Source organism: Pongo pygmaeus, chromosome 14 (genome assembly GCF_028885625.2).
Source record: "Pongo pygmaeus isolate AG05252 chromosome 14, NHGRI_mPonPyg2-v2.0_pri, whole genome shotgun sequence".
Lineage (NCBI taxonomy): Eukaryota > Metazoa > Chordata > Mammalia > Primates > Hominidae > Pongo > Pongo pygmaeus.
This window is the reverse complement of record NC_072387.2, coordinates 53,149,718-53,162,380: the sequence shown is the minus strand read 5'-3', so window position 1 is coordinate 53,162,380 and position 12,663 is coordinate 53,149,718. Positions and strand designations below refer to the sequence as shown.

Genomic DNA, 12,663 nt, shown 5'->3' with positions numbered 1-12,663 from the left:
CCTTTGAAATCAAGGTGGAGGAAGCCATGCCCCCACAGCTCTAGCATTCTGCTTGTCTGCGAAATTAGAACCACGTGGACACTGCCAAGGTTTCTGGCTTGTTCCTTCCAGAGCAGCAGGTCAAAATGTATCTGGGCCCACTTGAGCCATGGTTGGGGCAGTCCAGGAACACTGCACCAGAATGCAGGGAGCAGAGATCTGAGGCAGCTCTGAGCAGCAAGTCCATGGAGGGTACCCCAGGCCCATCTCCTGAAACCATTCTGCCCTCCTAGATCTCTGGGGCTGTAATGGGAGAAGCTGTCTCCAAGATCTCTGAAATGCCTTCAGTGTGTTTCTCCCATTGTCTTGATGATCTCTTCCATCCATGTATTAATCTACTTAGCAAACAGTCACTTGGCCACACGTTTGGTTTGCTCTCCCAACAAGTTTTTTCATCCTTTATGTAGCCAGGCTGAATTTCTTCAAAGTCTTTTTATTCTGCTTCTGTCTCTCTCTCTCTATTTTTTTTTTTTTCCCACAGACACTATGGTGACTTACGCTTTTCTTTTAATTATAAATTCCAACTTCACATCACTTTTTTCCTCTCATATCTTACTGTACGTGGTTAAAAGTAGCCACATAGCTCCTTTAATGTTTTAATTAGAAATTTCTTCCACTACATATCTTAGTTTATCACTCTTAAATTCCACCTTCCGTAAAGGCTTAGGGCATAGATAAAATTCAGCCAAATTCTTTACCAGTTTATAACAAAGACGGCCTTTACTCTAGTTTCCAATACCTGTTCCTCAGTTTCAGCCCTTACTATCCATATTTCTGCCAACATTCTGATCATGACAACTTAAGTAATCTCTAAGAAATTCCAGACTTTTCCTACATCCCTTGTCTTCTTCTGAGATTTCACCAGAATTTTTTTTAATGCTCCATTCAAGACAAAGGCTTTTTCTAGGCTTTTCCTCTAAATTCTTCCAGCCTCTATCCATTACCAGTTCAAACTCCTCCCACATTTTCAGGTATTTGTTAAAACAACAGCCCCATTTCTCCATAACGATTTTCTATCTTACCCATTTTGTGTTACTGTAACAGAATACCACAGACTGGGTAATTTATAAACAATAGAAATATATTTGGCTCATGGTTCTGGAGGTTGGAACGTCCAAGAGCATGGGGCTGGCATCTTGTACTGGTCTTCTTGCTGTGTCATCTCATGGAGGAAGGTGGAAGGGTAAGAGAGCACAAGAGAGCAAGAAAGGGCAAGAGGGGAGTAAACTTTAACCAGGAACCCATTCCGATGATAACAACATTAATCTGTTCCTAAGGGTGGAGCCCCACATGACCTAATCACCTTTTAAGAGTTCCACCTCTTAACGCTGTCACAGTGGCAATTAAATTTCAACATGAGGCCCAGCAAGGTGGCTCACATCTTAATACCAGCACTTTGGGAGGCTGAGGTGGGCAGATGACAAGGTCAGGAGTTCAAGACCAGCCTGGCCAACATGGTGAAACCCCGTCTCTACTAAAAATACAAAAATTAGCAGGGCGTGGGGGCATGTGCCTGTAATCAGAGCTACTGGGGAGGCTGAAACAGAAGAATTGCTTGAACGCAGGAGGCAGAGGTTGCAGTGAGCCAAGATCATGACACTGCATGCAACCTGGGTGACAGAGGAAGACTCTGTCTCAATAAATAAATAAATTAAATAAATAAATTTCTCTATGAGTTTTGGAGGGGACATTCAAATCACAGCAACCAGATACCAGAGTGTGACTCCAACTGGGCTTTGTTACAGCCAAGTCCAGATGCTAAATTACTTAAAGATGTAAGTGTGGGCTGGGTGCAGTGGCTCATGCCTGTAATCACAACACTTTGGGAGGCTAAGGCAGGCAGATCTCTTGAGCCCAGGAGTTCAAGACCAGCCTGGGCAACATGGTGAAACCCTGTTTCTATAAAAAATACAAAAATTAACCAGGCATGGCGGCTCAAGCCTGTAGTCCAAGTTACTCAGAAAGCTGAGGTGGGAGAATCACCTGAGCCTGGGGAGGTTGAAGCTGCAGTGAGCTGCAATCATACCACTGCGTTCCAGCCTGGGCAACTGAGTAAGATCCTGTCTCAAAAAAAAAAAGGATCCTTTTGTAGTTCATGAGGATGATGATTGGGTGTTTCACACATGTGTGTGAAATGTGCCACCCTCAAACCTTGTTACAAAGTCAGCACATTACCTGCCTGACCTGAAAAAAAAAAAAGTTACAAGTGTGACCTAAGACCCTCTGGAGTTCTGGTTCTTGAAAGTGACTCCACATGAATCCTTGGCTAGTTGCTCCATTCACTCCAATTGCCTAACTATACGCCTTGGAACCAGCTCTTGCTTGCATTATGGCTCAGCTTGTACTCATGGCAGAAGGTGAAGTGGGAGCAGGCATGCCACATGGCCAGTGCAGGAGCAAGAGAGACAAGTGCCACATACTTTTTTTTTTTTTTGAGACAGAGTCTCACTCTGTCACCCAGGCTGGAGCGCAGTGGCGAGATCTCGGCTCACTGCAAGCTCCGCCTCCTGGGTTGACACCATTCTCCTGCCTCCCTAGTAGCTGGGACTACAGGCGCCTGCCACCCAAGCCCGGCTAATTTTTTTCTATTTTTAGTAGAGGCGGGGTTTCACCGTGTTAGCCAGGATGGTCTTGATCTCCTGACCTCTTGATCCACCCGCCTCGGCCTCCCAAAGTGCTGGGATTACAGGCGTGAGCCACCGCGCCTGGCCAGTGCCACATACTTTTAAGCAACCAGATCTCCCAGGAACTCCACTGACTATTTCGAGGACAGCAGCAAGACGTAAAGGATCTGCCCCCATAATCCAAACACCTCCCTCCAGGCTCCACCTCCAACATTGGAGATTACAATTTAACATGACATTTGGCAAGGACATATATTCAAACTATATTGGCCCTGCAAAAGACTGGAAAGTTTGCTGTGATGGAGAAGCGGCTGTGTGCAGTAGGGGTAGGAATCTAAGGATCTAATGACTTTTTATGCAGACTTTGAAGCAATCGCTAGTTTTCAGCTGCATGTTCATTGCCAGTGAGTGCCCAAGCTTCCTGTGATTCCAATTCCTAAGAATCTCAGAGATTTTGTGATATAAATCAGGTCACTTACAGACTTCCCTCACTGATTTAGAATTCAATTTTCACAAGTCTAGTGAGTCAGTTATCACTCATCCATCTGCTTTACAGTTTTCAAAATGTTGATGATGTTTGTCTTTATGGGTTTATTTATTTTAAACATTTTACTGTCATTTTCAAGGGATTTAAGAAAAGAATTTGAAGTCAATATGTGCTCAATCCATCATCTTAAACAAGAGGCTATCATAAAAGTATCTGCAAAGGAGAACAACATGGAAAAAACCTTATTTTAAGACGCTGAGATCATCCATAAAATGCAGAATAAATTAAAGGGGCAGAAACTAAAGCCATGGGGTCAGAAAAACATACAAAAATCCAAAAGGGAGACAATAGAAGGACCAAAATACGATGGCAGCAAAGGGGATAAAAATAAAGAACAAGACTTTTGAAAAGAAAGAAAAGAAAAAAATCTGTGGACCAGTTGACTAAGACAAAGAGGGTTCTATAGTGTTGTTGGTTTGGAACAGAATGACAGATAATTCTAGCGAATTTATGAAAAGTAATGAAGAGTAAGGGAAGAGGATTTGGGGACAGGTCATGGGTTGTGTTTTTATAATAGTGATTATTGAGACTGTGTTATGGAGGCTGATGTGAGCAGATCACTTAAGCCCAGGAGTTTGAGATCAGCCTGGGCAACATGGCAACACCCCCATCTCTACAAAAAATACAAAAAAATTAGACTGGTGTGGTGGCGTGTCCCTGTAATTCCTGCTACTTGGGAGCCTGAGGCTCAAGAATCGCTTGAACCAGGGAGGCGGAGACTGCAGTGAGCCGAGAACACAACACTGCACTCCAGCCTGAGCAAAAGAGTGAGACTCCATCTTAAAAAAAAAAAAAAAGAAAGAAAGAAAAGAAAAGAAATCTGGCCATCTCAAGAGGAACACCCTAAATATACAGACAGTAGAGACTCCTTTTGTCAGTTAGGGTTGTCAGAGAAACAGAACCAATAGGATATACGTGTATTTATATTAAGAGATTTACTTTAAAGAATTGCCTCATGTGATTATGGGAGCTGGAAAGTCCAAAATCTGTAGGGCTGACCAGCAGGCTAGAAACTCAGGCAAGAGTTGGCTCCTCAAGTAGTCTTGAGTCTGAAACATGTAGGGCAGGCCAAGAGGCTGGAAACTGAGGCAGCATTTCTTTGTTACAGTCTTGAGGCCAAATTCCTTTTCTCTGGGAAGCCTCCATTTTGTTTTGCTTTGTTTCTCTTAAGGTCTTCAACTGATTAAAAGAGGCCTACCCACATTATTGAGGGTAATCTCTTTTACTTAAAGTCAACTGACTGTTGATGTTAGTCATATCAACAAAATACCTTCACAGCAATGTCTAGCCTAGTGTTTGACCAAACAACAAGGCTCCATAGCTTAGTCAAGTTGATGCATAAAATTTAGCTTTTACACTCCCCAGTGAAACTGCCCAGCTAGAGCCTTCCAATGTCAAAGTCCGCTATCAATCAACAAGGTCCACTCATAGCACAGAACTCCCAGTCAGCCTTCTAAATGCCCCATCCTAAAGAAAGAGCAGGGAACCAAAAATTATTAAATAGACATCTGTGGAAAGTTACTAGGAGGAAACAAAAACAATTCAGGAAGAAGAAAACGACAAAAAGTATTGATACCTTCAGAGAGATAAGAGAAGATAATTCAGTCATGAAAGAAAGAAGCTAGTGGGGGGAAAAGATTTCAGAGAACAAAAAGGAACTCTTGGAAATTACAAATATGATAACATGAATGAAAAACTTGGTAAAAGGATTATAAATTAAAGGTAAGAAAATCTCCAAGAAAGTTAAACAAAATGATAAAGACACAGAAAAAAGAAAAGAGAAGAAAAATATCAGTTTCGGAGGATTAGCATCTGAATAAAGTTTCCAGAAAGAGAATGGAGAAAATGAAGGAGGGGAAATTATCTAAGTAATAATTCAAAAAAATTTTTGAGCATTATCAATCATGAGTTTCCAGAATGAAAAGGTCTACCAAGTTCCCAGCACAGTGGTTAACTACATATCCACACCAAACCACTTCATCATTGAAGAAATTAAAGAAAACAAAGATAGTAAAGTTTTGAGTGGGTGAGAGGGACAGATGACACAGAAATGATCAAGAATCAGACTGACTTCAGGTATCAGAAAGGGCAATGAAACCATGCCTTCAAAACTCTAAGGAAAAATGACATTTCGACCCTGGATTCTATTTCCAACCAAACATAGCAAATTTAAGGGTAGCAGAATGATCTTTTCAGAAATGAAAATTCATGGTGACTCAAGCCTGTAAGCCTAGCACTTTGGGAGGCCAAGGCAGGAGGATCACTTGACCTCAGGAGTTTGAGACCAGCCTGGCCAATGTAGTGAGACCCTATCTCTAAATTAAAAATATTATGTATAAAAAATATAAAAATCAAAAATCAAAAAAAAAATAAAATGAAAATTCTCCAAAAATTTACTTCCCAAGGACTTTTTATCAGCAAGTGATAGTGGAGGTATTCCCCTAAAAAAAGGAGAAACCAAAGAAAGAGGAGGACAAAACAGTCAGGAATCAAGAGAATCTGAGGCCACATGTGGTGGCTCACTCCTGTAATCCCAGCACTTTGGGAGGCTGAGAAGGGTGGATCACCTGAGGTCAGGAGTTTGAGACCAGTCTGGCCAACATGATGAAACCCCATCTCTACTGAAAATACAAAAAATTAGCCGGACATGGTGGCTGATGCCTGTAATCCCAGCTATTTGGGAGGCTGAGGCAGAAGAATCACTTGAATCCGGGAGGCAGAGGTTGCAGTGAGCTGAAATTGCACCACTGCACTCCAGCCTGGGCAACAGGAGTGAAACTCCATCTCAAAAAAAAAAAAAGGAATCTGAGAAAGAGAGAGGCAGGGGAATACTTAGCAGGATGAAGGGAGATCCCAGGATACAGCATTAGACATAGATAGCAGTCAGTCCAAACTGGATGAGGTCAGAGGATTCTGGGAGAGATGCCTTCAAGAATATGGAATCCATAGGGCACCTGACATGTTTCAACTAGTAAGAGGAGATTTATACCTCTTGAGGACAATTTGGGGCCAGAAAACTAAGCAAATTTTTTTTAAAGAAACAAGAAAAGTCAGGTGTGGTGGCTTTCGCCTGTAATCCCAGCACTTTGGGAGGCTGAGGCGGGTGGATCACCTGAGGTCGGGAGTTCAAGACCAGCCTGACCAATGTGGAGAAACCCTGTCTCTACCAAAAATACAAAATAAGCCGGCGTGGTGGCGCATGACTGTAATCCCAGCTACTCGGGAGGCTGAGGCAGGAGAATTGCTTGAACCTGGGAGGCAGAAGTTGCGGTAAGCCGAGATCGCGCCATTGCACTCCAGCCTGGGCAAAAAGAGCAAAACTCCGTCTCAAAAAAAAAGAAAGAAACAAGAAAAGTATTAAACCTAAGAGAAGCAAAAGGTTATTCAAGAGTGGAAAAGTAATAATATGGGTTCATAGTACTTGGGTCAGTTATGAATAATATTTACCTAGTTAAAATAATGTAAATAGTGGATATTGTTTAACAAAATTACCTTTTTTTTTTTTTTGAGACAGGGATCTCACTCTGTTGCCCAGGTTGGAGTGCAGTGGTGTGATCACAGCTCACTGCATCCTTAACTTCCTGGGCTTGAGGGATCCTTCTGCCTCAGTTTCCCAAGTAGCTGAGACTACAGGTGCACACCATTACACCTGGCTAATTTAAAAAATTTTTTTATAGAGACTGAGGTCTCACTTTATTGCCCCAGCTGGTCTTGAATTCCTGGGCTCAAGCAATCCTCCCACCTCAGCCTCCCAAAGTGCTGGAATTACAGATGTGAACCACTATGCCTGGCCCAAAATTACATACTTGTATGAAGGATAATATTTGTGGTGAAGGCAAGGGAGTGGAAAAAGAGAGTTAAGTTTTTATCATTTATGATGAAAATAGATAATATATAATATCACAAAATTAAGAAACACTGGTTCAGGAGGGTTGTGTAAAGATTTAGGGGTAAATAACAAAAACAAAGATTTGATTTTTAATTAATTAATTTATTTTATTTTATTTTATTTTATTATTTTTGAGATGGAGTCTTGCTCTGTCACCCAGGCTGGAGTACAGTGGCGTGATCTCAGTTCACTGCAACCTCCACTTCCCAGTTTCATCTGTTTCTCCTGCCTCAGCCTCCCGAGTAGCTGGGATTATAGGCGCCCACCACCACGTCCAGCTAATTTTTGTATTTTTAGTAAAGATGGGGGTTTCATCATGTTGGCCAGGCTGGTCTCACACTCCTGAGCTCAAGTGAGCCGCCCGCCTCAGCCCCCCAAAGTGCTGGGATTACAGGCGTGAGCCACCATGCCCAGCCAAAAATAAAGATTTAAAAGGACTTGTCTTTGGAAGGAAAAAAATGGTGGAAACAGGGAGAAAAGATGACTGCTGTTTTTTATACTAAGCATTGCATAACTGTTTACCCTTCTTGCTTACATAATTTTGATTAAAAATATAAACTTTCTTTTAAAAAAACTTCTCATACCTGTAGAAAAAAACACAAACTCTTGACAGTCTAAGAGCTCAGCTTATAGGATCAGAGTACCAGCTATGTAAGCTTGGTCAAGTTATCTAAGTTTTCTAAATTCTGTGAAAAGAGAAGAATAATTCTCATGGTAACGGTGCATACTGACTGATTAGCAGCCCTGGTTGTGAAGAATGAATTAAAAAACCCATGTGGAGTCTAAGCATTATGCCTGACACACAGTTAGTGTTGTGTAAACTTTCACTAGTTTTGCTATTATCAGGCTGACATTCAAGGATCTTTGTAATCTCTCTCCAATCTACTTTTTCAACCTCATGTCTTATTACTCTCCTAGAGAAACTCCAATCTTGGACCAGGCAGTTCTTATCCTTTCTGAAATATATCATGTTTTTTCAAACTGCCTCCTCACTATTGCTTGTGCAATTGTTTGTTTTCCTATTCACCAACCTATTTGGTTGAAATAACAATGGAAATGAAATGTGTTACACCCTGTAAATAACTGGACAGTATTTGCATTCATAGGATCAAAATCCAAGATGTAAATATTTCCTCTAGGGGCTAAAAGCTGAAAGGAGGAGTTCCATTTTTGTTCAAGATGTGTTAATCTTGTCATTGCTCAGGTTGCCATGGTTCCTGTTTGAAATATTTTCTTGGTGTTTCTAGGACTTAAGCTTATGCCACTGCATCTGAACAAGTGGCAATAACCCCGTTCTATTGAGACAACGATATGGAGTTGGGAGAGGGTAGGATTCTTGTGGATAGGTCAGTGCTAGAACCAGAAATATAAGCCAAGATTTTTCATGTCTCTATTACAAACTAATTCTTGCTACTGCTGACACTGCATATTTCTGTTTTCATTTTTTCCTGGTGATCAGGGGGCAATTTATTTTGTAAACCAGGGAAATACTCTTTTCCCTTTCTCTCCTGTGGCATAATTTATTAAATGGGAAAAACCTAGTAACTGTTTCCTTGTATTTTTTTTCAAAAAATAAAGGCTTTAATTTTATAAGTAAATTATTAGTCAATTATTTTATTAGACAGAGAGAGAATTCACTAGAATATAAAAAGGAGTAAATTCTAGCCTAAAAAAAGATTCAACCAATGAAAAGTAAGTAAATTAACTTTGGTAAATCATAATCATCGGTCAACTTCACAATCATTTTTAATTTCACGATCATAGATAGAAGAGTTCCTTGAACAAAATGGAAATTGTGTTTTTATGAATCTTGCTAATCTATCTCTGATGACATTTATGTCCCATGGGACATCCTTGCTTCTTTTCTAACCTCCTAGAGACTTGTGGTCTCTAGTGTATATAGGAAGTAAATAGTAATATGAGAATAGTGTTAATTGCTCTTGATTGCCTAAAATGATCATAACATTTCATAATTTTATGAATTTCATAAATCATTTTATAAGATTTTCTTTTGCAGATTCAAAGAAGAGGGATAATATTATCTTCTTTCTTTCATTCTAAGTTGAATTCAGACTATCCAGAATCTTACACAAATTCACCAGCATTTCATTATTTATTATCCTTGCCATCAATATTTTGTTGACATTTGCTGACACTTTATAAGTGTCCTTAAGGCATATGATAATAGATCAGTTGCTGTAAGTTGTGCATTTGTATGTACTAGGAAGATTCTCTTTCTTCATAGAGAGTAATTTGTGCAGGGCTGTTTCATGTGAGCTGTATTCATTTTTTTAGATATGAACAATAAAGTGAGATACCTTTTAATGCAAAATAGAAAAATGGAAAACCCTCAAGTTAAGTTTTGAGAACCTTTTTTCCTTGGCTTTAAGGAAGGATAAAGTAGAAGCCATTTAGGTAAGTAAAGTGCTGCTAAGACTTACGCTTTAATTTCAATTATTCAGTCCTGTTCCTGTGTTCTCCCTTCCAAGCCAAGTACTGTTGCTTAGGATATTTCGGGAACAATTAGAGCACAGCTTAGTCTCTATTTGAGATAAATTCTTATAATCTAAATATTAACCCATGACTGCCCTTTATTTCTAATTACTTTCTTATTTTTTGATATCTTTCTTAATTTAAACATACTGTCCCTGCTTAAATGTCATGATACCAAAGTCCTGAAAAGTAGACAAGGACATGTTGCCAATGAAAAGTTGCCAACTACGGGTTGAGAATGTTCTTAAAATAAGAGCAGGGCGCAGTGGCTCATGCCTGTAATCCTAGCATTTTGGGAGACTGAAGCAGAAGGATTGTTTGAGTTCAGGAGTTTGAGACCAGCCCAGGCAACATAGCAAGACCCTGTCTCTATAAGGAAAAAAAAAAAAAGAGTCTTCTTAAAATAAGAAAGTCATATCCTAAAAAGGACCCATAAACCAAGAAACCAAGTTCCTAAGACCCTCTAGTATATTCTAGATACCAGTGATTTCACGTGAAAGTAATACTGAATATCAACCCCTAGGGTTCAAAAATTTCATCCAATAACAACATCTTTCATGGATTCAATACTACAATGACTTCAAGTGCAATGGCTGCCAACTCATCAATTAACAGATTGTTTGATGAATTTATTGAAAAATTGGCAGTTCTCAAGTGGTAATCCCACTAATGGATATTATGCCTGATAAGTTAATTCTGAGGCTTACAATCTATGCAATGTAGAAAACAATTAGAAAACCAAAAAGAAAACCAAAATAAAAACACTAGAGCACTAGATACACATTTCAAAGAAATGGCCTGTAGCCTCTTGTATAGAAGAGGACAAGGAGAAATAGACATTCCTGAAAACATGGCACATGACACAAGATGACTTATTAGCTTGCCTCAAGTGGCTAAGTGGCATGGAATGCTGCCTTGAACTGAACAGTGCACATGATGTGAGTGCAAAGGCTGTTCGTTCATGATGATTTTTACTGCCGTCTATGCAGAATTCACTCAATTATATGTGATGACCACATATTTTTTTTTTCCAAAGCAGCATCTATAGGACATTCCAGAACAACAGTCTAAAGGCCAACAGGACCTCACCTTCCTTCCCACCAAGTGGTGCACAGTGAATCCTCTTCCTGATTGTGGTTGATGACTGACTTAGGTTTCATACTTTCCTGATTTCTTCACCTTAATTTTTTGACTTTTTTCTTCTCTTTCAATTACTGGTGACATGCAGATTGGGGTAAAACACTTCACAAATTATTTCTGGCTTAACATTCCTCATTTCCAAATGTGCTTTTCAGACTTTAATTAAACCTGGTCTCCCTGAGCACCAACAAAGAAGCACTGTTTTCCTGCTTTCCAGAAGGGGACAATGAAAATGGAATAATGAATACAGCCAGTAAAAGTGAGAAGGGACAATAAAAAAGAAGCTCTCCTGACTTAATCAGAGTTTAGAAGCTTTTCTGCCTTTCTTTAGATCTAAATTCACATTATCAAGCATTTTGGAAAAATTTGTTTCCTTGAGGGGATTAAAAGGCATTGTGTTCTATTTCAAATTATGAGAAAAAATTTTATTAACAAATTCCTTTTAGATGTAACATTATATATAAATTAAAATACAAAATATAAGAAAAAAATTACACTTTTAGCTGATTTGCATAGATAAATTATTTTTGTGTGTGTGTGTGTGTTTTTTTTTTTGAGACCGAGTTTCACTCTTGTTGCCCAGGCTGGAGTGCAATGGCACGATCTTGGCTCACCGCAACCTCCACCTCCTGGATTCAAGCAATTCTCCTGCCTCAGCCTCCTGAGTAGCTGAGATTACAAGCATGTGCCACCACACCTGGCTAATTTTTTTGTATTTTTAGTAGAGACGGGGTTTCTCCATGTTGGTCAGGCTGGTCTGGAACTCCCGACCTCAGGTGATCCGCCTGCCTCTGCCTCCCAAACTGCTGGGATTACAGGCATGAGCCACCGCGCCCGGCCCCAGATAAATTATTTTTATTATTTACTGTTAAACATTAAACATTTACTATTAAATAATAAATATTATTTATCATATTTAGATAAAATTAACTTATAATTAGATTAAAATGATTATAATTTGACCAGTTGATCTTCAAGTCACATAATTTTTTTTTTTTTCCTTAAGACAGAGTCTCATCCTGTCACCCAGGCTGGAGTGCAGTGGTGCAATCTTGGCACACTGCAACCTCCGCCTCCCGGATGCAAGCGGTTCTCCTGCCTCAGCCTCCCTAGTAGCTGGGATTACAGGCATGCGCCACCACGCCCAGCTAATTTTTGTATTTTTAGTAGAGACAGGGTTTCACCGTGTTGGCCAGGCTGGTCTCAAACTCCTGACCTCAAGTGATCCACCTGCCTCAGCCTCCCAAAGTGCTGGGATTACAAGCCTGAGCCACTGTATCTGGCCTAAGTCACATAATCTGATTGTTTTATAGAATTATAATTTATTAAGAAAATTTAAAATATACTACTTTGTCTTTAAAACCCACACAGGCTGGGCAATCCAGCGAAATCCCATCTCTATTTTAAAAAAATTTAAAAAAATACCCACACATACTGGACATAAAAGAGTTAAACTACAAAACCTCAGTGAGGCAGCCACTGGACAGCTGTAACCACATTTACTGAGGCCAAAGAGTACATTTGCTAGTGGTATACACAAAATAACCATAGAAAACATTTTTGAGGGGTAATGAAGTCCTTGAGGTAGCACTTACCCTTTCTTCCAAATTCCTCAGCAGGACAAAGAAAATCTTTTTTTTAAAGGCCTGTTTTTGCAAAGGAGGCATTAAAACAGAGTTTTCCTTCCTTGAGGTCTGGTGCTGCACAAATATTTTTAACAGCTAATAGGGACAGAAGCAAAGATGTACAGAATTTAAGCTGATAAAGATACTTTTATCTGAAATTTATATTTTTAATAATTGCAGATAGAGAAATGAAAGAATAAGAATGTGCTACAGATATTATATTAAGAAAACACTGGCCAGGCACAGTGGCTCATGCCTGTAATCTTAGCACTTTGGGAGGCCAAGGCAGGAAGATCACTTGAGGTC

General features: G+C 39.7%; 1 non-coding gene across 1 annotated transcript; it reads left to right on the top strand.

The window, feature by feature from the left end:
• The first annotated feature begins 2,119 nt into the window (after window positions 1-2,119).
• Window positions 2,120-2,224, top strand: LOC129012009 (small nucleolar RNA U13). The gene has a single exon (XR_008493517.1). It is a non-coding gene; the product is annotated as a small nucleolar RNA U13 (small nucleolar RNA).
• The last annotated feature ends 10,439 nt before the right edge of the window (window positions 2,225-12,663 follow it).